This window comes from Papio anubis, chromosome X (genome assembly GCF_008728515.1).
Source record: "Papio anubis isolate 15944 chromosome X, Panubis1.0, whole genome shotgun sequence".
Taxonomy (NCBI): domain Eukaryota; kingdom Metazoa; phylum Chordata; class Mammalia; order Primates; family Cercopithecidae; genus Papio; species Papio anubis.
Window position 1 is genome coordinate 1,134,086 of NC_044996.1, and position 8,488 is coordinate 1,142,573.

Sequence of the window (8,488 nt, forward strand, 5' to 3'; positions counted from 1 at the left end):
GTGGACAAACCATTGACCATAGAATGGAACAGTGGTAACTTTGACTTTAAGAATTTTAATTTATGAAGACACCATAAAGAGCAAAAAACACAGCTGTGCATTGGGGGAAAATATTTTCAATACAGATAAGTGGCAAGGAATTCCAATTGTGAATATATAAAGGACTACAAATTATTAAGAAAAACACAATCCAGTAAAGAAGTGGGCAAAACACATGAATAGACATTTCACCAACGGAGAGACACATATGGCCAATAAACATATAAAGAGATGTTCGACATCATTAGTGATCAGGAAAATGCAAAGCAAAACTACAATGAAATACCACTGTTCACCCATTCAGTTGTCAAAAATTTAAAAGTCTAACAGTATCAAGTGTTGGGGAGGATGTAAATCCATATGATTTGTTGAATATTGCTGGTGGGAGTCTAAATTGGTACCAGTTGTAAGGAAAATGGGTTTCCATTATCTCTTACAGTTGAACATACATCTACCCTCTGAGCCAGCAATTCTACTCCTAGAGGGAACAACTATTCCCAGTTTGGTCTGTAAGGTCTCCCTCTGTGCATCTGCAAAATATTCAGGACTAGAGTTGCCTTGTTTGTCCAGGTATGAAAACCATAGTATGCATGACCTTGCTCCAATTTATACTCCTTCCTATTTTCTCAGCCTTATCTACTTCCCAGGCCATCAGGCACTTGATCAATGGAAATCCCTGACTGCCACTGCCTTTTTCACATCTCCTGACATTTCTGACTCCTTCACTTTTCTAAAGTGAGGGCTGGGTTCTGAAATGTCCTCTACTGCACTCACTGCAGCAGAAGCTTCTGCACTCAAGCTCATCCTGACCAGATCCATGGAGGCTCTGATGACTCCTACCACTTTTGGACTCAGGACTGAACTGTGGTGTGTGGGATCTGGCTTTCCTACTGACTACCAGGACCAAGGTAACACAACAACTCAGAGGTGTGAGGAAACTAACAAACACCCAATAGGGTGAACTTTGACCACTGACAGAAATGAGACAAACACCTGTAGGCAGATCAATTCCTTTCCTCAACCATTTCAAGATGCTGTGATTCTATACAACTCATCTAGAAGCATTCAGGAAGACTGTGAAACAAGGTGTGTTTTCTTGAGTAACAGTGGCGAACTCAGTAGCACACCAAAGTATATTTTATTTCCATCCTTCCCTACCTCACTTCATTTATTCCCTCACTCTTACACCCATGGGATTGCATCCTTCACTAAAGCTTTACCACATATGTTTTGCTCCAGGCTTTGCTTTCTGCTGAACATAGGCTAGGAAAACAGGTGTCAGAAATGGGGTGGCCTCAGAAAACAGACCCTCAGGATAGGACTTTTTCTATACAAATACATGGACATTAAATAATCTGCTCTTGAATGATCTTTGGGTCAACAATGAGATCAAGATGGAAATTAAAAATGTATTTGAGCTGAACAGTAACAGGGACACAACTTATCAAAACCTCTGGGATACAGCAAAAGCAGTGCTAAGAGGAAGGTTCATAGCATTAAATGCCAAATCAAAAAGTCTAAAACAGCACAAATAGATAATCTAAGGTCACATTACCTGACTTCAAACTATACTACAAGGCCATAGTTACCAAAACAGCGTGGTACTTCTATAAAAATAGGCATGTAGACCAATGGAACAAAATAGAGAACCCAGAAATAAAGCCAAATACAAACAACTGATCTCTGACCTAACAAACAAAAACATAAAATGGGGAAAGGACACCCTGTTCAATGAATGGTGCTGGGAAAATTGGCAAGCCACATGTAGACAATTGAAACTGGATCCTCATCCCTTGCCTTGTACAAAAATCAACTCCAGATGGATCTAAGATTTAAATCTAACACCTGAAACCATAAAAATTCTAGGAGATAACATTGGTAAGGCTCTTCTAGACATTGGCTTAGGCAAAGAGTTCATGACCAAGAACCCAAAAGCAAATGCAACAAAAACAAAAATAAATAGGTGGGACCTGATTAAACTGAAAAGCCTCTGCACAGCAAAAGAAATAATCAGCAGAGTAAACAGACAACCCACAGAATGAGAGAAAATATTTGCAAACAATGCATCTAACGACAAAGGACTAATATCCAGAATCTACAAGGAACTCAAACAAATTAGCAAGAAAAAAATAACCCCATCAAAAAGTGGGCAAAGGAATGAATAGACAATTCTCAAAAGAAAATATACAAATGGCCAATAAACATATGAAAAACTGTTCAACATCACCAATTATCAGGGAAATGCAAATTAAAACCATAATGAGATACCACCTTACTCCTGCAAGAATGGCCATAATAAAAAAATAAAAAAAGAATAGATATTGGTGTGAATGTGGTGAAAAGAGAAGACTTTTACATTGCTGGTGGGAATGTAAACTAGTACAACCACTGTGGAAAACAGTACCAAGATTCCTTAAAGAACTAGAGGTAGAACTAGCATTTAATCCAGCAGTTCCACTACTGGATATCTACCCAGAGGAAAATAAGTCATCATGTGAAAAAGACACTTGCACACGCATATTTATAGCAGCACAATTTGCAATTGCAAAGATGTGGAACCAGTCAAATGCCCATCAACCAATGAGTGGATAAAGAAAGTGTGGTATATATATATTATACTATGGAATACTATTCAGCCATAAAAAAGAACAAAATAATGGCAACCCACAGATGGAGTTGGAGACCATTATTCTAAGTGAAATAACTTAGGAATGGAAAACCAAATATCGTATGTTCTCACTTATAAGTGGGAGCTAAGCTATGAGGACAAATGGCATAAGAATTATACAATGGACTTTGGAGACTCAGGGGAAAGGGTGGGAGGGAGATGAGGGACAAAAGACTACACATTGGGTGCAGTGTACACTGCTGAGGTGATGGGTGCACCAAAATCTCAGAAATTACCACACTAAAGGCCGGGCGCGGTGGCTCAAGCCTGTAATCCCAGCACTTTGGGAGGCTGAAGCAGGCGGGATCCTGAGGTCAGGAGGTCGAGACCATCCTAGCTAATGGTGAAACCCTGTCTCTACTAAAAATACAAACTAGCCATGAGGAGGTGGGGCACTTGTAGTCCCAGCTACTCTAGGGAGGCTGAGGCAGGAGAATGGCATAAACCCGGGGCCCGGGCTGCAGTGAGCTGAGATCCGGCCAGAGAGTGCACTCCAGCCTGGTGACAGAGCAAGAACTCCCGTCTCCAAAAAAAAAAAAAAAAAAAAAAAAAAAAAATTACCACTAAAGAACTTATCCATGTAACTAAAAGTACCTCTACCGATGAATTTTGGAATAAAAATAAAAATGTTTTAGACTCTTTCAGATAAAATAATGAAAAGCATAACGGACTTATGAACAGGCAATGCTCAAAAATGAAATAGAAGGGAATCTGGAAATAAAAGTGCTGAAAAAAGATACCACACTGGTCATTTGAAATACAGATTGAAATAATGCAAAAAAAAAACAATTTCTGGCACCATGGCAGACCAGGTACCTGGATGACTTTGTTGGTGAAAACAACTGAAAATGCTAGTTAAAATATATTAACACATTCTTGAATACAGTCATGGCCAAAGGAAGTCACATGACTAAGCCCACCGTCAAGGAGTGAGAAAGTATTTTCTTTTTCTTTCTTTTTTTTTTTTTTTGAGACGGAGTCTCGCTCTGGAGTGCAGTGACCGGATCTTGGCTCACTGCAAGCTCCACCTCCTGGGTTTACGCCATTCTCCTGCCTCAACCTCCCGAGTAGCTGGGACTACAGGCACCCGCCACCTCGCCTGGCTAGTTTTTTTGTATTTTTTAGTAGAGACAGGGTTTCACTGTGTTAGCCAGGATGGTCTCGATCTCCTGACGTCGTGATCCGCCCGTCTCGGCCTCCTAAAGTGCTGGGATTACAGGCTTGAGCCACCGCGCCCGGCCGAGAAAGTATTTTCTACCTACCACGAGGCCAGGGCAAGGGTATGCACTTAAAATTCTATTACAGTAGTCAAGAATTAGACCACTAGCTTTTTTTTTTTCCTTCTGTTCATTGAATACAGTCACTGTGCATTTTACATACTTTCATTTAGTTTTATGACAATCCTATGAAACAAGTACTTTTTAAAAAATTGAGATAACAGTTGCATACCGTGAAATTCATCCATTTAAAGTGAACAACTCGCAGGTGCAGCTAGCTCAGTCAGCAGAGCATAAGACTCTTAAAGTGAAAAATTCAGTGGTTTTTAGTATATTCACAGAGTTGTGCAACCATTGCTACTATCTAATTGGTCTTAGTCTGTTTGGGCTGCCATAACAAAATACCACAAATGGGATAGCTCATAAACAACAGGCATTTATGGCTCACAGTTCTAGAGGCTGGAAGTGCAAGATTAAGATGCCAGCAGATTCTGTGTCTGCTGAGGGCCTGTTCCTCATAGAAGGTGGCCTCTTGCTGAATTCTCACATGGTGGAAGGGGGAAAACAAACTTGCGTGGGCCTCTTCAATCCCAAAGGCCCCACCTCTAAAAAGCCCCACTTCTGAATACCATTACATTGATAATTAGGTTTCAGCATAGGAATTTGGGGGCACACAAATATCCAGACTGTAGCATAATTCCAGAACAGATTCATTACCCACGGAGACCCCAGCCCCATTAGTAGCCCCATTCCTAGTCCCTGGCAACCACTAATCTACTTTCTGTGGGACCACTAACTGAATCTACCACAAGGGACTAATGAAAACCCTGCCCTGAGAATTCATAAGTACAAGTTGGCCCTTGCTCTGGTTGGCAGCTCAAAGTTGCACTACCTGAGTAACCTGACAAACCTTAAGTAGAGAATTTAACTTCAAGTGTTTTCTTGACTGATAGAGCCCCGAGGTGCCTGGCAAAGCAAAACATGTCTTTTTGAAGGAGTCCTCATTGATACCAGACCTTAAATTCCATACATATCCATAGACGAATAAATCACTAAATAATCAAGGAAACAAAGTCCTGTGAGTGAGATCCAGCAGAAACTACAGATAACCAAACTGGACCAAAAACTTCAGATACTGAAATTCAAGATTAGTTAACATTAGAAAATTTATTAATCCAATTTACCATATTTATGGAGAAACTCATATTATCTCAGTAGGTGGAAAATATTCAATGTAATTCAATATCTATTAATGATAAAAAAATCTTTTATCAAATTAGGCATAGAAAGAACCATCTTTAGTCGGGCGTGGTGGCTCACGCCTGTAATCCCAGCACTTTGGGAGGCCGAGATGGGTGTATTGCTTGAGGTCAGGAGTTCGAGACAGCCTGGCCAACATGGTTAAAAACGATCTCTATGAAAAATGCAAAAATTAGCTGGACGAGGTGGCAAGCACCTGTAGTCCCAGCTCTTTGGGAGACTGAGGCAAGAGGATCGCTTGAACCCAGGAGGCGGAGGTTGGAGTGAGCTGAGATCATGCCACTGTACTTCAGCCTTCAGCCTGGGTGACAGTGAGATTCTGTCTCAAAACAAACAAACAAAAATTCCCTCTTTAATCTGATTTTTAAAAACTATTTGTAAAACATCTAAAACACCTACAACAAATATAGTATTGAAAAGCTGAATGTATTTCCTTTAACATTTTGAACAAGACAAAGATGCCTCTATAACCACTTTTCTCTGTGTTGTATTATAAGTTCTATCCGGCAGAATAAGGCAAAAATAAATGTATCATGGTATAAAAACTGGGAGGGCAGAAACAAAATTGTTGTTATCAATGGATATATTATTGTCTATGTAGAATATTTAAAAATCTACAGATAAATTACTAAAATTAATAAATGCTATTACCAAGGTTGTTAGCTACAGTCATATAAAGAAATCAATTGTATTTCTATACACCAATGACACACAGAAAATATAATTTTAAAAGACTCCATTTCGTTATGACATCTAAAATGATCAAATACCTAGGAACAAATCAAACCATATATAGGTACTGTATGGAGAGAATTATAAAATTCTGTCTGCATACATTGAAGAAGAGCTAAAAATTGAAAGAGAAATCATGTTCATGGTTTGGAAGGCTTAATTTTATTAAGATGTAGGTTCTCCTGAAATTGGCCTAAAGATTCAATGCAATCCTGATAAAAATCTCAATAGCTATGTTTTGTGAAACTTGACAATCTAATTTCAAAATATGTGTAGAGTTGTCAACAGTAAGACTAGCCAAAGAAGAACAAAGTGGGGGACCTGTCTTGCAGATAGCAAGACCTTAATAAAGCTATGGTAATTAAGAGTGTGGTATAGGCACAGAAATAGACCAATGGACCAGAAAGAAGAGGCCAGAAACAGAGTTATGCATATTTAGACACTTGATAATATGACAGGTAAATCAGTAGGAAAGGACAGACTTACACCAAGTGGTACTGGGTGTACTGGGTATTCATAGCATCAAAATGGAAACCGAAACTAGATAGAGGTGAAGGAAGGTAAGCACTTTACCTAAACTACTGTAGTCAGAAGAACAGAAGAGGGAGTGACTCCTTGAGCGAAACTTGGTTTTCACTGAGGCAAAGCTCAGAGTAGAAAAATACTGCAACAGCAAGTCGGTTGCCTCAGAGGCTGGGTGGTCATACAGCTTGTCTTTTTTCAACATTCCGATGCCTTTTTATGGTCAGCCAGCTGTGGTTCAAGGTGATCATGTTCAAAATCTGATTTTGCTCCTTCGAATTTATTGCTTCTTGGAATTTATTGCAACTATCTGCTATTCACAGTTCCTAGAACTGCCTTTAGGTACAGCAGTTCAGTTCAAAGTTCATGAGTGGAAAGTTACAACTTTTCACAATATAAAAAAATGACATTGGACTCTACCTCACACCATATAAAAAATCAATTCCAAGTAGCTTAAGGAGCTAAATATAAAAGGCAATATAAAAGTTTTGTCTTCCAAAACTTTTGGAAGACAAATACAATCCTCAAACTGGAAGAAAGTATTTTCCACACACATAGCCTACAAAACATTAGTGTATCAGGTATATAAAGAATTCCTGGCCGGACGTGGTGGCTCACGCCTGTAATCCCAGCACTTTGGGAGGCCGAGGCGGGTGGATCATGAGGTCAGGAGATTGAGACCATCCTGGCTAACACGGTGAAACCCCGTCTCTACTAAAAACACAAAAAATTAACCGGGCGTGGTGGCGGGCGTCTGTAGTCCCAGCTACTCGGGAGGCTGAGGCAGGAGAATGGCGTGAACCCGGGAGGTGGAGCTTGCAGTGAGCCGAGATCGCGCCACTGCACTCCAGTCTGGGAGACACAGCGAGACTCTGTCTCAAAAAAAAAAAAAAAAAAAAAAAGAATTCCTATCATCAATAAAGAATAAGCAAAACTACTAATTAGAAAAATGGGCAAAATCCATTAACATGATTTTCATAGAGGATAGACAAATGATCTATAAACACAAGAAAAAGTCTTCAATCTCATCAGTTATCAGGGAAATATAAATTAAGAAAACAATGGGACATAATTTCTCATTCACCAGATTGACAAACAATTAAAAGGCTGATGATATTGCATATTATCAAGGATATGGGATAATGGCAACATTCACATACTGCTGGTAGGAGTGTAAATTGATGCAATGTCTTTGGGAAGCTGGCATTGTATCATAAAATGGAACATTTGCTTACCCTTTGACCCAGCTATTCAATCACAGGGTATATTCCTTGCAGAAACTTGCACATGTGCACTGTGAGACATGTGCAAGAATATTTATGGAAGCTTTACTTAGAATAGAAAAAAACCATAGGATCAATACAAATATCCTTCTGCAGTTGATAGTCTAAATGAGTAGCGTTCTCTTCATACTATGGGACATTATGCAGAATGAGTGAAAATGGACTAACTGCAACTACAAGCATCAACATGGAAGAATATCAAAACGTTATATGAATAAAGCAAGAAAATCACAGAATACATATGTATAGCTTAGTTTTTATAAAATTTTAAAATGGGAAAGGTTATGTGTTAGATGAAAGGATAAGGGTTGCTTTGGGGGTTAGGAGGGGCTGGTGACATGGAGGGGGAGGGGAGGAGGAATTTATTATCTTTGTGGTAACTCTTTGAGCTACATACATATGATCTGCATTCTTTCCTGTATGTATATTTCAAAAATAAATTTAAAAGTTCTGGGGCACCAAGCAGAGGAACACTTCAAGACTTTTTTAAAATACAGGCAAAATTAAATAATATATTGCCAAACATATTAGCAAAAAATGTAAAGAAAAACAAGGAAATAATATTAGGGACAGAGGAAGGAGGGCTGTGAGCGTGGAATGTAAATTGGTATAGCCATTATGTGGAACAATATAAAAACCTTAATATGGTGATAGTCTATAACCCAACAATTCCACATTCAGCAATTTGTAGTAAGGAACAACTTGGACAAGAGTATAAAGACTATAAAGCTATGTGTAAGGTTACTCAACAAATTGCTGTGTGAGTA